Source organism: Lissotriton helveticus, chromosome 5_1, assembly GCF_964261635.1.
Source record: "Lissotriton helveticus chromosome 5_1, aLisHel1.1, whole genome shotgun sequence".
NCBI lineage: Eukaryota > Metazoa > Chordata > Amphibia > Caudata > Salamandridae > Lissotriton > Lissotriton helveticus.
In genome coordinates, this window is record NC_136065.1 from 2074758719 (window position 1) to 2074772780 (window position 14062).

Genomic DNA, 14062 nt, shown 5'->3' on the forward strand with positions numbered 1-14062 from the left:
GCATCAAGAAGGTCCCTTTCGGGATCAGACAGACAGGGCAGCGCAATGTCGTGCAAAAGCAGGCGGGAATCCTGTTCAGGTCTATCGGACACAGGGGAATACACTTCCCGGAAATAATAAGCAAAACATTCAACTATTGCAACCGGCTCAGTGTGACTCACCCCATTCACATCCACAAGAACAGGAACCACTCGACTCGCACTCTCCCTCCTATCCAGCCACGCAAGCAGCTTCCCCGCTTTATCACCAACATCATACAGGCGTCCCCGCTGTTCCCTGCTCATCACTTTCGCAGCATCCGTGACCAACGCCCTATATTCAAATTGCTTAAGACCCAATAGGTGTAATCCGTCTGGGGTGACCTTGGACTCCATCTCTCCCTCCAGAGCAGTAATTTCACCCTCAATATGGACGACGTCCTCTCGACTAGTCCTCTTAACGTTACCAATCAGGGAGAGGGCCTGGCCCCGGATAACAGCTTTATACGCCTCCCACAAGGAGACCGAGGAGGATACAGACCCAACATTCTCCGCAAAATAATGGTCGAGCGTCTTGATCAATTCTACTCTAACCTTGGGATCACGGAGGTACCAGGGGTTAATCGGGGCCAGACGGCCTTCCGTCCCCAACTGCGCATCTACCACCAACCAGATCGGGGAGTGGTCCGATATACCTCTAGCAAGATGTTTTACCTCCCGTAGTGCGGAGGCCTGGGCAGAGGGCATCAGAACATAATCGAGTCTCCAGAGACTACCGTGTGCCCCAGAGTGAAAGGTGTACTGCGAAGTCCCCGGGTGAAGCAATCCCCAACAATCGGTGAGCCCCAGAGTCTCGAGGAAGTCGCTTAACAATGATTGGGCCCTCAAGAGTTCCCGAGGAGGATAGCGATCACACATCCCCGAAACTACGGAATTAAAATCCCCGCCCACCACCAACAAACCCTCTGGGACTCCCAGGATAACCCTTCCCAGGTCAGCATAGGTAGTAGTCTGGAGGCCAGGTGGTATGTAGACAGAGAGCAGGGTTATCACCTTCCCCTCCCAACGCCCAACAATGGCGGCATATCGGCCCTTATCGTCAAGGAGGGTCTCATCAATAGCAAGAGGGAGGGAGTTCCGGACCAGAATGCCCGCCCCCCTGGATCCAGAAGTGAAACCCGAGTGCGCCAGGAGACGATAGCCACGCCTATTCAGCGCATGGCACGTATTACCAAGCAAGTGCGTCTCCTGGAGCAAAACAACATCAGGGGATAGACGTCTCAACAGTTGCAGCACCACTCCCCGTTTAATCCTATCCCCCAACCCGTTGACATTCCAACACACCAATCGAAGTCCCCTACCCCCATCCCAGTACGTAGCCCCGCCCACATCCCACACCCAGCGCAACGCTGTACAAGAAAAGCTCGACATTACTGTGCCTTGTGAATAAACATGAAACCTAAACTTCAACCCCCCGTTCCCCAAACAAACCCCACACACCTCACCCCCCTCCCCGCACCCCTGCGTGAGACTAAAAAGCCACCCCAACTTGCAGTGTGCCTGTCGCCCAAGTACCCAACTAATCTACGAAAAGAACACCAGAGGAGGAAGGTTTACCCACCCCCCGCCAGCCCCCCTAATTATCAAAAGGAAGAAACGTTTGCAAGCAGTAATATCATGGCATCAAACCACAGCTGAAAGTCAAGTACATGGAAAGGGGGCCGATCTCGATCTCTATTCCTGTTCCACCGGGCCGCCTTCTGTACCACCGGAATGTCCAAAGGTCCCAGAGTGCTCCTGCACCGTAGGCAGGGAGTCCAGCCAGTCACTTGCGGCCTCAGGATGGTCGTAGAAAAATGTCCGCTCATTATACACCACACGTAGACGGGCCGGAAAAAGCATAGCATATTTCATATCTCTGTCTCTCAGCCTCTTCTTCACTCCTTGGAAACCAAGTCGCTGTTTCTGGACCTGCTGGGTAAAATCCGGATAGAAACTGACTGTAGTGTTCTCGAAAGCAGTCGGGCCCGACTGGCGGGACGCTTGCAGGATCGCGTCCCTGTCCCGAAAATTAAAAATCCGAGCGATGATGGGACGTGGAGCGGCACCCGGCTTAGGCGTGCCTCCAGGGATCCTATGCGCACGTTCCACAGCAACAAACTTACTAAGGCCCTTGGGTGCTAGATGGTTCAATACAACGTCTTCCACCAGTAAGTCCACCGGAGAGGCCCCCAACGTCTCCGGGACACCAATAAGGCGGACGTTATTCCGCCGGGCCCTGCTCTCGAAATCCTCCAGGCGTCGAGAAAAGTAGGCTTGGGCATTCCGTAGGTTACCGACCTCAGCCTGTAGATCGGAGACGTCGGTCGTGAGGCTAGATGTCTTAAGATCAAGGGACTTAACCCTTTCATTGGTCTTTGCAAGGTCAGCCCTGATCAGGTTAACATCAATAGCGACAGTGTCCAGTTTGTGGGACAGGGCCTCATATTGTTGTCCCACTGTGGCCTTCATCGCAGAGATGGCTCCCATGACGTCCCGTAGCGACAGGTCCTCACCAATCGAGGAATCGTCTGCAGCAATAGTCGGGGATTTGGTCGGTCCTCCAGGAGAGCCCTTAGTGAGGGTGTATCTATCCATGATATTCGATTGCACGGAATTCCCCCGGACACCCGGCTTGGTCTTGCGTTTCTCACCCTCAGGCTTGGTGGCCATTTTAGATCTAGAGCCCTGGAGGGAAGCCTGGTACAGGGTAAAAATGGCTACAACCAAGTCGCCCGCAGCAATGAGAGGGAGGAAATACAGGCCTCTCACCAGGCAGTGAGCCAAATGAACCAGAGGCACCGTTCCGAGAAGTAATAAGGTGGGAGGCAGTCGGAACAGGCCACGCAGGCAGAGTCAATGAGGCCCCTGGGTGAGAAACGAAACCAAAAGTAGACGACCGGGCCAAGATGACTTGGGTGGTCCGTTGTTGTTCAATTGCAGTCCGGCTGGCAGAGAGACAGAGCCCGGGGCAGTGCCATGGAGCAGGCCCGAAAAAGTCAGAGCCATATCTTCGGCCCCCAAAGTCCAAATCAAAATCTGTAAACGGATAATTGATTAGCGGGGCTGCGCCAGTAACGACCCGTCGTCCAAATCAGGATAGAAGTCAGGATAGTCGGTGGAGGCGGCGAGGGTCCGGGAGCCCTGTGCTTGGTTGCGCGCGAAGCTCCTCCTCCTCAACAACAAATTAATGTCTTCAGAAACTGTAAATGCTACCATTCCCTGAATATACAGGTTGTGTGCAATGCCAAGTATATCATCAATGACATTGTAGCTAAATACCCAGGCAGTACTCACAACTCTTTCATCTTTAGACATAGTGGGATACACGGACGGAAAATTCCACGGACTCGATAATTCTCGCCCCGGTGCCTCCTCGACTCACGGGTTCACACTCTGCGACTCTGGGCAATAGCTTGCTTAATCTCCACAACGGCCCCTCGCGGCGGGATGCCTGACTTTCACCTTGTGGATACCCTGCTATCTCACAGGGGAATACCAGGAAGGGTTCCCTAAGCAAGCGCCGGGAAACCCACTGCGGGTAGCTGTGCGCTATATAAGCTCAACTACATCTACATTTACATTTACATTTACACGGACGTCTGGGTGCTGGCGAGTTTGGTGAGGGCTACCTGCTTGGTAAATGCATGGCACACATCAATCCATACAGAACATCTTGTGAGGGGGGGCAGTGACTCACCTTTTGTTTCTATCCTTGCAGGCGATAGTGCCTTTGCAGTGCAGGACTTCATCCTGACCCTGTATCTGGATCCAGCCAATTGAAGGGAGAGGAGATTCAACAGGGCACAAAAATCTATGCTCTGTGTAATACAGAATACGTTTGGGATCCTAAAGAGCCGGTTCCGGCGCCTGCATAAAAGCGGAGGAACACTCCAATACAGCCCTGAGACCTGCTGCAAAATCGTGGCAAGCTGTGCAGTGCTCCACAACATGGCAATGTAAAAAGGCACCCCAATTGACGTTACTGATACAGATACCATGGACGATGATGGCCCAGGTCCCCCTGGCAGACCAGCATCTGGAGTTGGGGCAGCTGCCGGATGTCAGAGACGGGCTGAGATCACACAAAACTACTTCTAGGTGAGTAAGGATGACATGAGGTAACATATTTATTTTAATCAGTACTGTGTTTATTCATACCTTAAAGAGCAGGATGAAAGTGTGTCACACAGTCTGACAAACACAATGACTGTTGCTGTCCACACGACATGTCATGTCCACAGTGCAGGTAGTCCTAAAATTCAGTGGACTTTGTAGAAATGGGTTGCATCGCCCATTGGCGCAACTCTTTCAGTGTACAGTTCAGCCCCGTCTGAGACGGACTGCTGCTGGCCATTCTCCTGGCTGAGTGCCCTCTGTTGGGTACCTAGGTGCTGCACCCTGTCTACCACAGCCCCTTCTTGTATCTGGAAATGTTGGTGTGTAGCTACTCCTGCTTGATGTCTCCTCACTCTCGCCTCAGACCTTGAGTGCTGTGCCACCTGTGTTTGCCGTCTGCATCTGTTCTACAGCACTGGTGACCTGCGCCAGGCCTCTTGCAATGTTGTGGCAGCAGTGTGATATTTCAACTTGCATGGTTATGCTGCAGAGGGTCAGGTTGCTTGTGGTGGTGCACAGGTGGTTCACCGCCTTGGTATAGCTATGCAGACAGGCGTTAGCACGTTGGGCAGCCCTGTCCCTGGCTTCTTGATCACGGTTCAATGTCACACACAGGTCGTGTATGGCACCTGCCATGGCCATGATGCACTCCTCCATGTAGCGCTGATTTCTGTTTAATTTGCTTAGCTGCCTATTTATTGACCGCAATGATTTTTGTTGCAGGCGCTGTACCTGCAGCATGCTGTTTTCCAGACCTGCGAAGGCTGTGGGATCTTCTACTGTGGCAGTGCTGGTCCTGGCCCATGACCTGCGTGTTTCAGTTCCTGGGTCCCTCAGTTGGGGTGTGTGCTGTCCACGCATGTGTGGGACACCCTGCCTTGGCTCTGTTTGTTCATTCTCCTCCCCTGTGGCCTCTGTGTCATCCTCCAATGGGGGCATTGGGGGCACAATTGTGCGCTTCCTGCGTGTGATTGGTGTGGGCTCTGTGTCATCACATGAATCCCCATCATCAGTGTGGTCCTCAAGATTTCCAAAATCCTCGCCCTCTGCACTGTCTTCCAGTGTCCTATATTGTGCTGTGGATGTAAAGGGGAATGCATGAGTTTGTGACAATGTCTGCATTTTGTACTTAATAGTGTTTTTACAATTTGTATTGGCTAACTTCTGACACTCTCTATTCCCCTTTTCACTGATTCACATGTTGCATTTAAATTGCTATGTCTCATGGAACAACTATCATGCATCTGACTAAGTCTCCCATGATGCATTGCTGGGTGTGCTGGAAGAAGTGGACCGGAGTGACGTGTAGTTTGGGTTTGGTACATTCCCAACTGTGTGCATGGGATGGGGATGTGTGCGGCTATATTTTGCATGCATCTTACCTTGGCTGCTGGTTGCAGGGTCGCAGCTGTCTATGTCAGCCACACCACTGACGCTCTCAGGCAGGAGGGTTGACTTCACCAACTCCTCATGGGGTGTTGGGTCTGTTGCTGTGGATGCTCCTCCACCAGTCTTGTTGGCCTCCTTGAGCCTGACTGCCATCCTCTCTTTCGACCTTTGCCGCATGTCGTACCATCTTTTTCTTAATTCTTCCACCGTGCGATGTGTCAGACCGACAGCATTTACTTTTTGCTGGATGTCCAGCCAGATCGTCTTTTTCCTGGACTCAGGGACCCGGAGTGCCTTCTTTCCAAAGAGGAGCTCATGGCTGCACACCATCTCCTCAATGAGCACCTCCTGCTACTTGTAACTAAATATGTGCTTCCTCTTCCTTTTTTCTCCCTCCTTGCCCTCATGTTGTTTCTGGGACTCCATTGTGGATGTTCCTCTGCTGTGCTCATTCCTCTCACTCTCCAAAAAGCATCTGACGTGGCTCAGGTAATCAGGTGCAGCAAATCACTCCCACTTCTTGGTTGTGATGTCATTAGGCTGCACCTGTATTGCAGATTCCCGTTTCGGCGATTTCTTAATTTGCGAATTTCGCAATTAAGGAATCGCAAAGCGGGTTTCTGATCATTTTTAGCCATTTTTAAGAAATCGCAAATCAATAGCGATTTTTTATTTACATCGCGATTTGCGAATCTCTAAATGAGAATCGCAAAAATTCACATTTTGAGATTCGCAAATAAGGATTTTGATTCATATGCCCCCAAATATTTTGTGACTTTTTTAGTCTTTTATCTCTTTCCCTCACCCATGTACAACTCCCCTGTTTTTACCTTCTAGTTTTCTCCATGCTTCCTAGCAAACAAGCCTCTTCACATTCAAAACTTTTTCACCTTCTAAGACCACTGTGTTGTTGTAAGATGTAATGATGCTTCTCGGTTCTGAAACCCTGAACAAGCATTCTTTTAGACACCATCAATCTTCACACAACAATTTCTCTTTCCCTGAACATTTTGTGGAAATTCCATTTTTAGTGTTTTTTTCTATAAATATTGTTCTTCTGATTCTGTTTTACCACTCTTGAAAACAACTCTGTTTCAGTGGCTATTGCTTGGCATCTTCGCATCTAAGCAGGCCATATTTCAGTGCAAGAAACTCTTTCTTTCTATAAAGGACAAAATGGGGAGTTATTCTTTGACTCCGTAGCTTCTTTCTAATCTAATTTTTGTACTCTGAAATAGTACTTTCCCAGTTTCACTTAAAATGCTATTAAACCTTTCAACCAATCCGTTTTCCCGAAGGTTTGAGTCTGATTGTTCACTCCGGTTGACTTATGTGGGTACTAGGTCTCACGGCACCAAATGCAAAAAGCCCATCACAGTATGATGCACAAAGTCAGCTGTTACCTGAATTTTTTATGTTAAGTCACAAGCACATGGTGGAAGAACCTGGAGACATGTCATCCAGTGTGACCGAAGCGCATCGTTCATGAGTGCATCACCCTGTGTATCCCAAGTAGGTTGCTGGAGATGGAACATTACCCTGAGACATTTAATGATGGCCATCTGCTTCAGAGACGTGCACTGGAACAAGTGAGCAGGTTTGAATCATAGTAAAATGACCATCTTACTATGATTCAAACCAGTGGATGATGATGAAGTGAGCAGGACTCCCAACATTTACTCTAGAAACTGACGGACAACAAGGTGGAAAGGCTACCCGCATGGACCGACACTGAGAGTGAGGGTTAGGGACGTCAACAACCTTGTACAAAACTTAAGTGAGCCAAGGGCGGCGTAGGGAGACTGGAGAGAGGTCTTTAAAACTTGTTTTGAGGCAGTTGGTGGAAATTTGTTTGTATCAAAAAGAAAATGAATCTGCTAAAGCATAATTTAGAGCTGAGGGCAGGAGCGATTTGAAGACACTACCCTTTCCAGACAGAATTCAGATATAGAGGAAAAATCAGGTAACAAATATGAAAAGAATACAATAGCTTAAGACGATAACTGTGATACAAAAGTTAAGGCACACATTTTTCTCTGCAGTGCAATTATCTAATACTTCTGTGTAGGAATTATATAACAGTGTTATGCAAGTTAACTCAAGACCCACTCTAGGAACAATAAAAATATTTAAATGTATCGAAAAAATATCCAGGTATTATAAAGGACTAAAGGCTTGATGTACCGACATTTCCCCGTAGACACCGAAGCCCTGAACCCTAAGGATGAAGGAGGGCATTGAAGATATGTAAAAAATGTAGGTTGGATACAGTAACAAGACAAAAAGGAATAGATACAAGGAAAACAGTGAGGAAAAGTAATAATAGAAAAAGTGGATGCATCATTCCATATTGTTTAAATTACAGTGTCTGTGACAAAAGTAGAATTCACAAAACGTTCCCAGAAGAACGCATGGAAACATGCAATTAGAGTAGCTTTCGGAGCATATCTTGGAATTGTCTTGTGAATTCCTACAAAAGTCAAGAAAACAACTTATCAAATCAATTGAACATGATTTCCATGGGTAAAATCCAGAATAGATTTCTGAGCAAACCAAGGTGTCACAGCATAAACAATACAATCAGATTTTTTATTTATTTATTTATTTCAAGTTTTGTATGGCGCGAACATGACCCAGTTGGGGATCAGAGCGCATTACATTCATTTGAGGCATACAAAGGAAAATAGCTAGTGGAGAGAGATCAAGGAAACTGTGGGACAAACTACAAAAGGAGCAGAATAAAATTAATGCGGCCATGAGAGGCAGGTTAGGTGAGAACGAAAAATAGGGCAATATACAACAAGAGCAAGCCAGATAATATGTCCAGCGACAAAGGGTCACAACAAGTGATATGTGTACAGGTAGCAAGAGGCAAGAGGAGCAAAGCATATAGTTCAAGGTATTGTTCATTAGTAGAGCTTTAACTTCCCTTTTGAAGGCAAGTGTAGAGGGAATCAGACTTGTTTCCACTAGAAGGGAGTTCCAGATTCTCGGGGCGACGCCTGAGAATAAGTGCTTGTAGGTTTTAAGCTTATTAAATTTGTTTGGCTTGAGCAGCAGTGTGCCGGTGCTTCTTGTGGACCTGAAGGATAGTTCCAGCTTGTTAGTCAGGTAGAGTGGGGTGTAGAAGTGTAGTGCTCTATGGGCCATGCAAGCAATCTTTAGTTGGATCCTTGCCTCAAAGAGAAGCCAATTGAGCGAATTCAGGTCCAGTGAAATGTGGTTGGTCTTCTTAGAACCTGTGATGAGTCTAGTAGTAGCATTTAGAGATGCTCTGATGGAGACTAAACTGAGTTTTGGCAGTCCGGGTAGAGTAGCACTTCCGTATTCTTGTCTAGAGATGACAAGTGCTTGCACCGCCGAATTAAAGTCGTCTAGGGGAAGGTAGGGTTTGAGTTTTCTAAGGATGCAAAGTTGGTAGTTTGCTCCTTTGGTCGATGATCTGATGTGGTCTTGCATGTTTAGGTTTTTGTCTAGCACAACTCTCAATGATTTAGTGGAATCAATGATGTGGGGAGTGCAGTTGAGGCAGTGAGGTTACAGAGAAATTACATAACTGTGGTGGATTGCTTAGCCGGTGCAATGAGGAGGAACTGAGTCTTGAGGGCCTTTAATTTAGAGGAGATTTTCATGTACAGTTGAGTGTCATCTGTGTACATGTGGTATTGGATGTTGGAGGCTTTCAGAATTACAGTCAATGGTTCAAGGAAGAGGTTAAAGAGTGGGGGGAAGTGAGGATCCTTGTGGGACACCCAGTGTGCAGGGACTAGGGTTGGATAGAGACTGTTTGGATTTGACTCGTTGTGTTCTGTTGTTGAGGAAAGAGGAAAACCATTTAAGGACCGTGCCCGGGAGGCCCATGCTGTGTTCCAAGAGGTAGAGTAGATTTGATCTAGCAGAATTAAAAGGCAAGCTTCATTTTGGTCAAGTAAGGGGAGCGTGTCGTCCACTATGTGAGTGATGGCCGTTTCAGTGCTGTTGCCAGTGCGGAAGCCTGACTGGAATAGGTTGAGAAGCTGGAATTGCTACATATGTTTGTGTAGCTGTTCATGAACACATGTCTCCAGCAGTTTTGTCATGGTGGGTATGTTTGTGATAGGCCGGTAGTTGTTCAGGTCAACGGGGTCAGCCGAGGGTTTTTTGAAAATAGGGAGTACTAGGCCAGCCTTCAGGCAGTCTGGGATCTCACCTTTAAGATGTGAGGCGTTGATGATCTTGAACCAAAGTGGTGCTAGTGATCCTATCATATCTTTAAAGAAGTTGGGGGGGGTCATTGAAGTGATTTGAGCGTTTAAGGGTCGCGTGAATATTGAGGATGGTAATGTCATTGAGGGGAGTGAATTGATTCCTTGAAGCATTGTTTTTGAGGGAGAATCAATGAGGCGAGATCTGTGGTGTGGAGACAGAGGAGTCAAGAGAGGGCGAAAGATTTAGTGCAGCAGACCTAAGATCTGCTTCGATTTTGTTTGTCTTATCAAGGAAGAATTCAGCAACTGCATCAGAGTTTGGTTGCGGGCGAGGGAGGTCTTGAGATTCGGTAGAGGTATTGTTGGATTGAGATTTAATCAGTTCAAAAAGATGTTTTGGCCGATTTTTGGCTTTGTCCAATTGGTTTTTGAAGAAGTTGGCTTTCTCTGATCTAATGAGTTTGTTATATCTACTTCTTTTGAATTTTAGGGCCATATGTATCAAGGCCAATGGGTTCGCAAACGCCGTAATTCGCAGAATTTCGGCGTTTGCGAACCCATTTTCGCTAAATGGTAAGTATCAAACAATTTGGGTGCAAAATAAGGAATTGCAAAATTTGCCATTCCTTATTTTGCGATTGCATTAAAGGAATTGCAAATTTTGCGATTCCTTAAATGCAATGTATCAAGGAAAAAATACATTCCAAAATTCCCTTAAGGAATCGCAAATTACCACCAAATTCTTTTAAAAAAACATTTTTTTGAAAATCCAATGGTGCCATGTGACGCTCATACATGCCCTTAGGGCATGTATGTGCGCCATATGCGCACACATGTCATTTTCAGGGGTGCAGCAGGATGTTCTTGAGACACCCCTGAACCCTTGAAATTATTCTCCATTTGCGATTGACAAATTGCGAATCGCAGATTGAGAATAATTTCCCATTCATTCCTATGGGCCTCCTGGCCCATAGAAATGAATGGGAAATTAATCCTTAATTGCGATTAGCAATTTGCTAATCGCAATTAAGGAATTTTAAGGAATCGCTAAACAATAGCAAATTTCTTCATACATACCATTTTGCGATTTCTAAATAGCGATTCCTTAAAAATCGCTATTTAGGAATCGCAAAAGGGTATAGTGGAGTAGTGTGGCTCACTGGTTAGAGGCAGCAGGCCTGAGAGCAGAAGTCAGCCCGGGACCAGGGTTCAATTCCCTACGCGGCAGGGTCGTGGACCTTGGTCAGCGGACTTGATAATTCTCGCTTCGGTGCTTACTCTAATCAGGGGTTCCACTCGGCAACTCTGGGCATTAGCTTGCCTAATCTCCACAACGGCCCCACCAATTCCGGGGATGCCTGGCTCCACCTTGGGGACTCCCAGCAAGGGACCATCCCACAGGGAAAGCCAGGACGGGTTCCCCAGAGTTATACAGCGCCGGGACGCCCCGTTGCTGGGGCAGCTGTGCGCTTTACAAGTATACTACATTTACATTTACATGATGATACATATGGCCCTTCCTTGGTGTTTTTAGAAGATCCGAGAAGGAAGTGGATCTACAGGTGCGTTCTGCTAGTCTTAGGCTGAATCTGTCTTCCTTTAGTCTGTCATTGAACCAGGGTTTGGAGTTTTCTATGGGAATTCTTTTTAGCTGAAGAGGGGTTGTGACATTCAAGGCAGAAAGCATGGCATTGTTATAGTGTTCAGTGAGATCGTGAAGGTTGCACATGTTTGCAGGCGGTGGAAGAGAAAAATTGCAGAGCTCTATGAGCTCATTAACGCTTGTATTATGGAGAGATCTTTTCCAGTGCTTGAGTTTTAGTGGTTGTGCGCTTTTGTAGTTCCAACTTTTAAGAATCAGGAAGTTGATAAAATGGTGGTCAGACCAGTCACAGGGGAGAACAGATTCGGGGTGGATGGAGTTGACGTTGGAGATGATTAGATCCAGTGTTGAGCCTAAGTTTTGTGTGTTACTGTCACAGAATTGGGTCAGGGAGAGGTTGGTTAGGAAGTTTATGAGGGCTGTAACCGCCTGATCGCGAGGGTCATTCCAGTGGAGATTGAAGTCCCCAAGGAAGATCTGAGGGCAGTGTCGGCCAAGGTTGGAGGAGAGGGTTTCCATATATAGTATCCAATATCAAAAGAATTCTACAAAGAGCTTCAGTTCAACTGGTGGTTACTAGATGCCCCTCACGAGTCAAATGCAAATGCTTGATGAAAGGGTTTCAATGGTTTTGCATTTGACTCGTGAGGGAAATCTAGTAACGACTTGTGGAACTGCAGTTTGATTTAAGAATAATTTCAATGCTTTGCATTTGACTCGTGAGGGACATCTAGTAACAACTAGGTGAACTGCAGCTCTTTGTAGAATTATTTTGATATTGGAGTCTATAATATTCACTGCCCACTGCTAATCTCGTCCCATAATGCTTTGCAGGGCCTTTGGTTGGGATTGTTTTTTTGCCAATAACTGTGCTTGGGGTGGTCCTAAAATGATGGGACCACCACTGAAGTTCAACAAAATGTGCTTTTTGTTTATGCTCTTTGTGTTCAACGCATCTGCTTGGTCCTCCCCCTAGATTAGGGGGGCCCGCAAAATCATCAGCTCTCTCATTGCCTAATGTTTTCTTGTAAAAGTTCACTTTTGTGATTTGGTTATATGCTTTTAAGCATGTAAAATTGCTTTTTTAAAGCATCTGAGGATATTGTTAATTTAGCTGCTACACTAGTGATTCAGCACAGTTTTGGTACTTTGCAAAGTGCGCATTAGTACAAACTTTGCATGCTCCATGTGCGTGGGGATTAAAGCAGTTGTCCGCTAAAGTTATCCTGATTAGGGGATCATTTGATACAAGACACTAGGCTGTATAAGAAGCATTTTAAGACACTGTTTTTTTACTAAACCTAGTTACAGCTTAGTTTCCTCTGCTCCTGACATTGGCATTTTACGCTGGGACATTCCTGAGTATCCGTGTGTGCTACAAATGCATCATAACGTAACATAAATAAGTAGGTAGGGCTTGGTTAGTTCGGAGAGAGATCAGAATAATTGGTGAAGGGGTCAAGCAGTCGGGCCAGTTATTATAGTGAGGAGGAGCAGGGGCAGCTATTTACAACCTTTGATATCCGCAGTCGCCTAATATGAAGAATCGAGGAAATGCTGGCAGGTGATCATGTGCTGGGTATAAAGTGCTTAGGAGAGTGATGTGCTGGGGTCATGAGACGGTACAAAAGGGGGTGGTGACGGATGGAGCATCTGAACCAATCAAACACTCACACCCAGTCAAAAGATCTGGCTTTGATCCATCACCGTTCTTTAGCCCACTCTGCCACCCCAGTTCAGACATGGCTATATGCAAATCAGTCTGACCCTGTGCCTCATGGGAACAGTCCAGCCCGAACTGCCAAGCCATGCCTTCCCTGGACCGGAAACAAGCTTCGGAGGACCGGTTTCTGGCATTACAGCCGTCTTCAGCCCAGCTTGCTTGAATCCAGTGGCAAAGTGAGCAAGGGACTCACATCTGAGCATACCCTGCCACACTTATGGCGGCCAAAGCGGTACAAAAGGGGGTGGTGATGGACGGAGCATCTGAACCAATCAAACACTCACACCCAGTCAAAAGATCTAGGTTTGTTCCATCACCGTTCTTTAGCCCACTCTGCCACCCCAGTTCAGACATGGCTATATGCAAATCAGTCTGACCCTGTGCCTCATGGGAACAGTCTAGCCCGAACTGCCCAGCCATGCCTTCCCTGGACCGGAAACAAGCTTCCGAGGACCGGTTTCTGGCATTACAGCCGTCTTCAGCGAGGTGGTCACACTTGGGACAGGAAACCTATTATTCTACCTTCCCCTGCTTGAGCTTAGCTCAGCAGCAGGAGGGCAGAATCGTGTCTGTGGCCGGCAGCAACACTAGCTTGCTGTTAGACCCTGAAAGGGTGGTACCGGGAATAGAAGGGGGCTCCCTAGAGGAGCCACCAAGTACATGGGATCCTACATCCAATACTGGAATAGATGTTGGTGTAGGGTTCCAACATGTTTGATTACAAAAATGGCCAGGTTCGGTGGAGCTATTGCATAGTTAGACATCTCATAATGACTGATGTCCACTATATGTATTAAAATGGTTGACCACACTTACAAAGCCTAGAGAATCGACCTCAGGGTTCATAGGGGTGTTCTGCTCATTTAGGGACACCCTCACACTTATAACCCTGCACCCTGCTTTCAGGACTGAAAGGCCTGCCTTGTTGGTGGCTTATAGGTTTTTTAGTGTGGTGACCTCAGATATAAGAAAACAGAAATCTGTTCTGAGGGTTGCTAGCATAAGCTCACACAGGCTGCAATGG